An 11138-nucleotide genomic window follows, 5' to 3' on the forward strand; every position below is an offset into this window, starting at 1 on the left:
TATAATACCTAATACAATGTTAATGATATGTAAATAGTTGTCATACTACATTGTTTAGAGAATAGTGATACAGACATGCGTCTGTACACATCTAGTACAGATGCAAAAATCCATTAATTTTTCTGAATATTTTCAATCCAGTCAGTTGAATCTGTGGTTGTGGAACCCATGAACATGGAGGGTCAACTGTATATACAAAAGCAGAATTTTTAAAATAAATAAATTAAAAATAAATATTAGTGAAAGTTCTAATATCTTCTCTCCAAAATGTAGTGCATTTTTATGAGTTTGTCTTTCCTCCACTTGGAAGTCCACTGCACTACACCCACCCCACATCGCCACCCATCCACTTGAATCCAACACCTTCCTGTTCCGACTTCTCTCTCAAATTTCAAAACTGATTTTCAAAGAATAAAAGTAAATATGAAAATATGTTTATAACAGAACCAAAATCTAGTCCTATTCTGTATGCTCTATAAACAGGACAGACCATCCTGGAATATCTACTACTCACTTACTGTACCTAAGTTTTTAAAGAGATTCCCTACTTGCCATGGAGAAAGAGAAGTCATTTAAGGAAGAAAGGCAAGATAACCACAAATGAAAAATATAAAATGAAATCAGACATGGTGACTCATGCCTATAATCTCAGTACTTTGGGAGGCCAAGGCAGGCGGATTGCTTGACGTCAGGAATTTCAGACAAGCCTGACCAACATGGTGAAACTGCGTCTCTGCTAAACATACAAAAATTAGCCTGACACGGTGGTGTAGCCTGTAATCCCAGCTACTCTGGAGGCAGAGGCAGGAGAACTGCTTGAACCCAGAAGGTGAAGGTTTCAGTGAGCTGAGATCATGGCATTACACTCCAGCCTGGGCAACAGAGAGAAAGAAACCCCCTCAAAAAAAAAAAAAAAAAAAAAAAAAAGAAAGAAAAGAAAAATATAAAATGATCAAGATAGGTCAAGGAACAGATTTTAAAGGAATCTGGTCTCATAGCCTTATTTTCTGAAATAATAATAATAAAAAAAAACCTCAGGTCAATAGAGGTAAAACAAGTTCATCTATTTATTCGAGATAAAGCCAAGACTAGATCACCTAACTTTAACTCTTTCCAATTCATCAAAATAAAATTCAATAGGAAGAATAGGAATGACAATAGAAAGGGAGGATTGAATTTCTGCAAACCTGGTTTTCTAAAATAGAATTTTGTATACCCACAAAATATGTTTTGTGAATAATATGTGTTAAGTAAAGAATATGCAATTATTTTTTCTCCCCTATAATATTGGTATTTTTCTTTAATAAAGTCTTCAGCTTTGTTTGTTTGCTGTAATGGAATGTACTAATCAATGTGGAGCTATCCAGGTAATGAGGCAAGAGCAATGGAGTGGCCAGCAGTAAACCAGAGTTTTACTACTTGTCATTCCATACGTATCATGTGGTCTTCTCTCAGAGCATCAACTTCCTCAACTGTAGGGGAAAACTATAATTTCCAAGATTCCTTTTAGATCTAACACTATTTAACTGTAGGATACTGCATCATAGAAAAGGGAATGCTGGAAATAATATTTGTGTACTGTAATACATATTAAATATTATAGCAAATAAAGAATTTCTCATAATTTCTTGTAGCTATGCACACAGACTATAAAAACAGCCCATGGTAGTAGCAGCTTTGGGTTTCTGGTTCCACATATTCTAGATGAGTGGTATTTCTCTAAATTAATAATTTTTTTTTCCCAAACTCCTCTTCTCCTATCTCACTTTATTTAGTTATGTGAAGGAAACTACAGCAAAAAGCCCAGTCCTCTTTAGGAAAAATCACCATCTTGATAGTTGCCATGCCAGAATTGGGAGAATCAGAAACAATGTCAATTTGATGTCACTTCCTCCCTCTTCCCTATTCCACCTCTCTAATCTAAGGGCTATTACTTCTCTCTGAAATACATCAGCCCGCCAAGTTATTTTCTTCCCCATCAACACCACCCTAATGAAGGTCATCATTAACTCTTACTTAGAATATTGCAAAAGTCTTCTAACCAGTCTTCCTGTGTCAACTCTTGCCCTCACCAACCTGTTCCACATACTGTAATATCAGTAACTTGTAAAACAGGAAGTTGGTCAGCTCACTACCCTGCATAAAACCCTTGAGTTCATCTCTAAATCCCTCTGTTTTGCCATGCTCCGTCTTTGCATTCAAGAATTTTCGTTTGGTAGCAGTGGTGATGGTTTATTTTAAGCAGTTTCATTACCAGCTATGCTCTCTCTTGTTTCTATGCTTCTAACTACATTATTCCTTTTTCCTAGACACTCTTCTCCACCCTTCCAATTCCCATCTCCTTAACCTGCCTGAACATATCTCTTTTGATATCACTTCTTTCAGAAGCTCACACAAACTTTGCATTTCAACATAAAGTTCTATCTGCACTCAGGCTGTTCTCTCTCCTGAAAGCTACCTCATTAACTCCAGATCTCTGCTTTTTCTACCAGGTTTATGGCTGCTATACTACTCTGTGCAGTTTAATAAATCCTATGTAATAAAAAAGGTAAAAATAAACATAACTCTCTAATGAAAAGGAGTATTGGGCTACTACTTAATATCAGTGTGCCATTAATTTTAGGTAAGTGATTATAACCATAGGCTAACTTATTAAAGTTAAATTTCATTTCGACATAACAAAGAAAAACCAGGTGCCATTTGAATTGCAGATATGATAGCCAATTTTAGAATGGTAATGTCACTCAGAATGTCTTTAACTTACTCTCCTAACCTCTACTCATCTGGTTATTATTCTTGCTAATGACAAGATAGATGTCATGGGTGATGCACAATTTCATCCATTTACACGGATGGAGCAGAGAGAGTGATTTTAAAAGCTAACAAGATGGTGGAAGCTTTTCTCCTGGATCCAAGCAGTGGCAATTTTCCAGCAGGTCTGAGAAAGTCACACCTAGGAGGGAATGGTGTCCCACACAAGCAGATGAACTGGAAGCTGACTATACTTTAAAGACTAAGGATATGTTCACTTTTTTAATTCCTTTTCAAAAATTAGTATTTTTAAATCTCCAAATCCCTAAATTAATACTCAAGTCAAGAATTCTCATATGAACACCCAACCCAAGCCAATTCATCTGCTTTATGATTGCCGAGTTTGAAACCTAGCTACAAACCTGGATTTCAAAACTTTTACTTCAGGATATAATATAGACAAAATATGCCTAATCTTATGTAAAAGAGAAAATGGTAAATATAATATTTACAACTTTGGATATTTTGAAATATCTTCTTTCTCAGTATTTTTATGTAAAATAATAAGACCATTAAACACACGCATCTAATCTCAACACTAAGAAATCATCAGTATTAACGTTTGGATTAACTAATGTTAATCAAACTGACTGACACTAAGAAATAACAAAGCCAAGTAGATTTTTAAAAATGTATTATTCTACAACTAGATGTATTTAAAACTGCTTTTTAAAGAAAAACAATTATGGACAAAAACTGAATTCTTATTTCTCCATTAGCAAATGATTCTTTGAAGACAGAGAATATATCTCGTTCATTCCTAAAATAATCTACAAATGTTCACTGACTTACTCCTATAAACTATACTAGGTAAGAAAATAGTATATTAATGCATGATATATGATAATTACAATAATATAATATCACTGTTCTCTGTCACTAGGAACTTGTTCTTGAACAAGCATTTAAACCATGTTACATCTCCGTTTTCTAATCTGTAAGATAGGGAACTTGGCTTTACCAATTCCAAGTTTAAATTCTATTTTAATTAATCCTTAAAGAAAAATAAACCAAAATTTCCCTATACTGGCTTTTAAAAGGTTGAAATAAACTACTTTTCCCCCCCCCCACATACTATCCACCAGCACTTCTGCTGTTTGTTCCTTATTTCTTCACGATTCCTATTGTATAACAAATGCTGCTGTGGACATAGGGCAAAGAACTACTTCATTTATAAAAACATTATCATGGACTCGTTGTGGAAGGAATTAGTGAAGATTAGGGGAAATTCTGAAGCTAGATTCAGGAAATGTCTTAAAACTGAGCCCTGCTTTCTGTTCTTTGCCTTTGCATAACCAAAAGTGGTTTTAGTAATTGAATGTATTTAAATAGGCCAAGAGGACATGTTTTGAGATATCCTAAATAAAACAAAAATTTTTAAATAAAACATTTTTGGGGAAAGGCTTATACTTGCCACCTTTTCAACTAGAGTTTTAGTCATGAAATTTAGCAATACTGAGTTTATACATTAATTCTGCCACATACTGCTATTAAGAGGCCATTGACCACAACCTTAGAGTTCCTGCACATTCCTGCTGGGTATGCCAAGAATGCAAGACCCTGACTGCTCTTTTCATGAGTCATTTCTCAAGGTTGTGTTTGCAACAAGCAAACTTGAAGGACAGGGTAATGTCTTCATGACAGAGCTGGCTTGTTTCTACTTACTATAGCAGTGGTTAATCCATAAGCTCAATGTTTCTCAATGCCCACTTGCTTGCACAGCTCTCATAATCAATCCATTGGTGTTATCAGCACTGCCCCCAATGGATTGAGAGGGAACGGAGAACCAGGTAAAATCAACATGAAGCTCATATCGCTGATTGTACCATAAGTAATAAAAGTCCTTAGTCTCTAATAAGGAGTTTTGTATCTTCTGCCACTATTTATGATACAGTAATGGGTTAGCTTGCTAGCTTGTAAATAGAGTGAAATCTCACTCCTTTTACAGATCTTAACACATACCAGCTTGACCTTTGGCAAGTCACTCTCTCAGTCTCGATTTCCTTATCCACAAAATATCTATTAAATATTGTAATATTATTGCAATATCAACATGATAGCATCTTGAACAAATGAGATAATATGTGGCAATGATAATATGTAGCTATAAAGTGCTGCTACAACACCACCTGAAAATTCTCCAAACCAGTTCCATCATGAGGCACCCTAACATCTCAACTTGGGACTTCCAACGTGTCAAAGAATACATGACTTACACTTTGGCTCCCCAAACTCTTGCTATATTTTTAAGATTACCCTTTGGATACCTTGAGTCCCAAAGAAAATTAAATATAGACCCCCTATGTCATGAATAGAAATGTAATACAACAATGAACATTACTGCATACACGTATGCATATACATACAGATATACATACATATATTGCTATGCAAAGACAATAAATCTGGATATCTTTACACATTCATTCATAAAAAGTTAGAATCCTCAAATTAGCCTTTTCATAGTAATAAATAATCAAGCCCCAACCATCCCTCTACTTTTTTCAGTATAGGGTACAATAGAAAACAAAATAAGAATTTTTATTCTTTTAACACTATTATCATTTTTTTCTATAGACATATAACCAGTAAGGAAATTTTGTTGAGGAAGGAATAGAACTAAGGTCCTCAGTAACAACTCTGTTTAAAGCAGGGGATTAAATTATTATGGTACAATTTGTCCTTATGTTTAATTAAACTGAATTAAATGCGACTAGAATGTTGACAAATGACTAATCTGATTTGTAGCTACTGAAGGAATGCTGACCAAAGGAAAATAAATAAGTTCATGCTATTATAATTTTACAACTTCCTATAACATATGTGTGCAGAAACTTATACTTTTTTTTTCAAAATTACAAGACTAGCGCCAACATCACTCATAATCTAAGTCCAAGGATGCAAACAATCTAGCTTAAATTTTTAAATGCATATGGTTTTTGTAGTACTTTTCAGATTCTCTTATACTCCCACCCCTTGTATTCCTCTGTTCCACATTTTATTAAAAACATCACAAGGGATAAGCCTTTCTTTTGCTCATTTATTGGTCAAGTTATTTCTTCCTACAAATAGAAGAGAAATAACATAAAACATGTCTTCCTTTTTGTCACTAGCCATTGCTGATTTGTTGTCCTGTTAGAAAGTACTATTGTCCTTAATCAGTGGTTTCATAGATGTGACAAATTTTTCCATTATCTAAATGTCTTTGTAAACTGTCTCTCCTCTTTCGCTTGAGTTATTCTGATCTCATCCCCACAAGATTGTGGTAGTTCTCCAGTTTACTTAATAATCTGACCTGATTCCCACTTTGTGTAGTTCTTTTACTTGCACGTATCTGTAACTAGCCCACTTGGCATGTTGGTAACCTTTGTTCTTCCTATAGAACACCAATAAATCTATCCTCTGTACAGGTCTTTTGCCTTTCTTTATCTTATTTATTGGTGTTTTGGATGATCATTATGTTGGATGCTACTTACTGGTGTTCAATTTCATTTCTTGATGTTAATTACATCTTACTAAATTTCTTCCATTTCCCCAAAATTAGAACAGCTATCATTTGTCATCACAACTGAGCCACTGGGGTTTTCTGGTCCATTTTTTAATCCTCCTCTAGTTCATTCCAGTTAGTAGATACCACATTAAGGAAGCATCTGCCCTACTTTAACTCTCCATCTTCTGTTCTAGAAAAGAGTTTCTAACACACCATAAAAACTTGTTGGACCATTTGTGGACTTGCTGAATTGTTTCCTAAGAGATCAGGCACTGCATTAATAATAAGCAACCTAAGTCCATAAAAAGAAAGTCCTCTCCTCAAATGGATCTTTAATTACAATGATGGTTGATGAGGAGAAAGGTATTTCTTCAAAGCATTCAAGAAAGAAACACACCGCAGTAACTCCATTAAAGAGATTATTAATTCAGTGAAAAGCCTAAAGTCAGTAAAGCACAGTAATGTGTTCCAGAGACTAGGAAGTACACACTTTTATGAATGATAAAGATGAAGAAAAGAACCTGTTTTTAATCCATTAATGATGAACAGCTGTAAAAAGCAATCCAGAAATATTATCCTAATCTATATAACTAGCTCTGTATTCCACTGCCTCATCTCTGTGTGGTCCACTGGACTCATAAACTTTATGAAGCTTATTCTTAATAAACAGATATTCATAAATATATGTATTTTCAATTAAAATCCTTAATATACAGTGTACACAGTTAATGCTTCTGGCTGTAATTCCAGACTACACTACTCAGTCTCTGGTTTACACCACCGCTTGGAAAAATAAAGATTTATTTCCCTCAAGTACAGTTTTGTAGTGGTTAACTAGAAATAGCAGGAAAAATAGGATGATGAGCTATTATGCCATCTTCCTCTGACCTCCACACTAGTATCTTCTACCTTTTATCCCATGGTTCATCTAAGGACACAGCACACTGATAAAAGCTCTCTCTCAATTGAGGAAACTAGTATCATTCACAGGGGGTAACATTGTGCCACTCTCTGTTGAATGGCAGATGTTCAAAGAACTACATTGAAATAATGCACATGGGCTGACAAAATAAAAAAGAAAATAGCCAAATTCTGGATTTTTATTAAAGTTCAATCCTATGCATCACTGTAATTTATTCTTCTGGAAACTCTGGTGCTTTCTTTAGCCTTTCTCCTGGAAATAGAAAGCCTCTCCTCCCACAAAACTGAGGGAGTGAGGGAAGAGACTACTTTCAATGACAACAGGAACCATCTGTCTATTTTCCAAAGTGCTCATAAAATTTCTGTTGATGCTGGTGGCTGTATGTGGTGGCATATTGATAACCCAAGGCCCACAGGAAACCCACCTTTGGTCAACAGTGCCCTGTGGAGCAGCTACTAAATGTCAAACAGTATGTAAGACAAAAAATGTTTTAAATAAAAACAAAAACTTGAGGAGCGTAATCATGGTTGGAGGTAGCAGAGCTATAAGAAGGTTAAATATATGGTCAATGGAATATTGTATACAAAGGATAAACAGAATAAAGATTCATCAGAGGATAATGAGGGAGGAACAAGAAAAGCTGCACACAGGAACTATATTTTTGGGTTTGGGAGGGTGATTAAAATTTTCAAGACTGAGAAGGGAGAAAAAAGTCAGTTTGGGAAAAACAAAGGCAAAACTTCTTGAAGTGCATTTTTTCCCTAGTTATGACACAGTCCTTAGGGGCAGAAGCACCAGCATAAAAGCTGTTAGAATTTAGGCAAGTTTTGTGAATATTAAGACACCACCTAATTAGGCATACCAGTTACATTAACCTCTAAAATGAACACTCACTCTGGTCTCTGCATAATGAAAGATACTACCAAAAGGCTCACAAAAGACATACTAGAGAGCTCTACCAAATATTTCTTAGTTTCTTCCTCCAGATTGATCCTTCACCCACCTTTCAACTTACCCTGTACCCTGGGAGACTGATATTCATGGGCAGCAACAGTGGGCTCCCTTGCCCTCGGGCTTCCAATGAAGCTCGGCAATGGGAGGTATCAGTAGAACATTGTAGGGGAGGAGAAAAATGAGATGAGGATATTTATTGTCCTGATTCCTTCCCTGTCAGGTTCCATTGGTGAGCCCTGTCCCTCTCCCAAAGGCTACACCTCCTGTTAGGCAGCCACTTCTTATACCATAGCTAGTGGTGTAGCCATCCACCTTCAGTTACGAACACGAGAGCACTGTCTCATCTCTTGTTGCCTCCCTTGAGGCTGCCTGTTCTCCCTCACACTCTCCTAAATTATCGTTTCAATATATCATCTGTTTCCTGTCGAGATTTTGACCAAATCAGGTTAGTCTCAGGAAATGGTAACAATGCTTTTTTTTTGTAAGAGACAGAGTCTCATTCTGTTGCCCAGGCTGGAGTGCAGTGCCGTGATCTTGGCTCACTGCAACCTCCGCCTCCCAGTTCAAGCAATTCTCCTGCCTCAGCCTCCCAAGTAGCTAGGACTACAGGCACACACTGCCACATCAGGCTAATTTTTTGTATTTTAGTAGCTATGGGAGTTTCATCGTGTTGCCCAGGCTGGTCTCGAACTCCTGAGCTTAGGCAATCTGCCCACCTCGGCCTCCCTAAATGCTCAGATTACAGGTGTGAGCCATGGTGCCCGGCCTAACAATGCTTTTTTAAAGCACTACCACTGACGGTGTCATCGTTTTCTTCACTCCCATTCCTGAAGTCAATTTTGACTTAGAATATAGGTCCTTCCAATTCTCCAGCCTTTCATAAACAAGTAATTGACCTAGTCTCTTTCCTGGATACAGCTGAGTTTTCAATAGACTCTATTGTTAAATATGTAATAAACGATAAAGCAAAGTTTATAACGTATCATCTTTGTTGATCAAATTACTTTTATAAATTCTCATAATAAAAAAGATTTAACACTTTAGTTTCATTTTTAAAACTTAAAGGAAACTGAGTGTGGTAGCTTAAACCTACCTCCAGCTACTCAGGAGGCTGAGAGGAGAGGACCACTTGAGCCCAGAAGTTTGAAGCTAGCTTGGGCAACATATTGATATTCCATCTTTTATTTTAAAAAGTAAGAAAACTGAAAGAAGGGCAGGAGAAAATTCATGAGAGGAGGGGTAAAAGGGAAAAGTAATCTCAGAATAAAAGTAATAACTATATGATAATTTCGACTCTCATTCTCAGGTCAATAAGTTTACAGTACTTTCTATTTTTTTTATTATACTCCTATACCAATTACATAGAGAATTTTCAAAACTCTCCTGTAAACCACTTTCTAAATAAAACCACATATGTTCTTTTGGGAAAGGGAAGGGTCTCATTCTACTCTTCATAATAGTACATGTTTTATTAAACTATTTCATTACGGAGAAAGCTAGCATTAGGGCTCTATAATGATAGCAATACATCTTTGATCCCAGATGCATATTATTTGTGTTTATAATCATTCTGGGAAGAAAAAAAAGACTTGTCATTTCATCTTGCTGCCTAGCAATAAAAATAACATTTGAAAAGTATGGATTATATTGTGCAGGTTAAGAATCTGGTCCTAGGTAACAAACATAAGTTATTGATACCAATTTTTACCATCAAGGAAAAAAACTCCTACCACAAACACTAAAATAAGCCAAAATTCTGTCATCTCCCAAAAACCACACGTAACACTTGTCTCAAAGCCAAGACATTAGACTACAAGGAACATTTTATTTTTTAAGGAAAATGTGGTAGGTAGAATATTAGAATTATCCCCAGTGATGCATACCCACATACAATTCCTGCTCCAGTGGTGGTGGAACCTGTAATTATGAGGAGATACTACTTCCAATTTAGACTCTAACCTGTTGGAGTTAATCAAAGGGAGATCATCGTGGGTGAGCCTGATCTAATTAGACAAGTGAGTCTTTTAAAGAAGGTGAAGCATTAGACACATTTCTGCTGGATTGCAAGAAGAAAGCAAATTGTTATGTTGTGAACTACGGAGGACTACATTTAAGAACTGGGAACAATCCCCAGACAAAAGCAAGCAAGAAAATGGGGGCCTCCTTTATAAAAGCACAAGAAACTGAATTCCACCCAGAGCAATTTAAAATTAGGTATTTGGAGATTGTTTCAGTTAATAGAAGTCTGGCCTTGTCAATCAACTTTGTAAAAAATTACCTTTCTTTGATTTTCAGCTTCTCTGCCAAAAGTTACCTCAAGTTGTGGGGTCGGGAGGTGGAAGGTAGAGAATCAATCTGTCTTTCATCATTCTCTTAAAGCACAGAAAATTCAGCTCTAATATATTTGTAATATTTTATTTTAAGAAAAGATAATTTGGTATTCAAAAAAGATGCCTAAAAACCATTGCCATAAAGAAAATTCCTGCAAACAGTGAGATGCAATAAGATGATCCTAAGGTTTTCTCAAGTATCACCTCTAAAATTCCGAAAATTTTATATTGTGATGATTATAAGAACAATTACAGGTAATCTTATTGCCAATAAAATAAAAACATTAGTCATGTTTGAAAGAGCAATGTTGTATATGTGTCTTAATTTCTCAGGTCATTTATTTTAGAAAAAAAGTAAACTACTCTGATGGGGCATTGTCAGTATATCTAGCAGACTTAGATTTTTAAAATTATTTTATAGTGCACTTCAATTTGTTATATAAAACAACTCTGATATCTTACACTGTCATGCTTGCTAAGGCAAACTAAAGAGTCTCCACAAGACTCAGGATACAAATAGACTTTTGTATTTAAAAGCCAAATGAACAATTAACAAGCCCTCCCCCCAGCAAATAAACAATTAACAGGCCATACTTTCCTAAATGCATACAGACACACACACACAAACACA

The 11138-nt window shown here is 35.6% G+C and overlaps 1 protein-coding gene and 1 long non-coding RNA gene across 15 annotated transcripts in view; both read right to left on the reverse strand.

Annotated features, from left to right (window-relative positions):
* Positions 1 to 11138, reverse strand: part of KIF21A (kinesin family member 21A) — a 153017-nt gene that overhangs the window by 79557 nt on the left and 62322 nt on the right. The window lies entirely within an intron of this gene.
* Positions 9307 to 11138, reverse strand: part of LOC116530294 — a 26279-nt gene continuing 24447 nt past the window's right edge. Inside the window, exon 4 of the long non-coding RNA XR_004259929.1 lies at positions 9307 to 10964. This is a non-coding gene — a long non-coding RNA (uncharacterized LOC116530294). The remainder of the gene's footprint in view (positions 10965 to 11138) is intronic.

Source organism: Sapajus apella, unplaced genomic scaffold (genome assembly GCF_009761245.1).
Source record: "Sapajus apella isolate SASKATOON/1434 unplaced genomic scaffold, GSC_monkey_1.0 scaffold66, whole genome shotgun sequence".
Classification (NCBI taxonomy): Eukaryota; Metazoa; Chordata; class Mammalia; order Primates; family Cebidae; genus Sapajus; species Sapajus apella.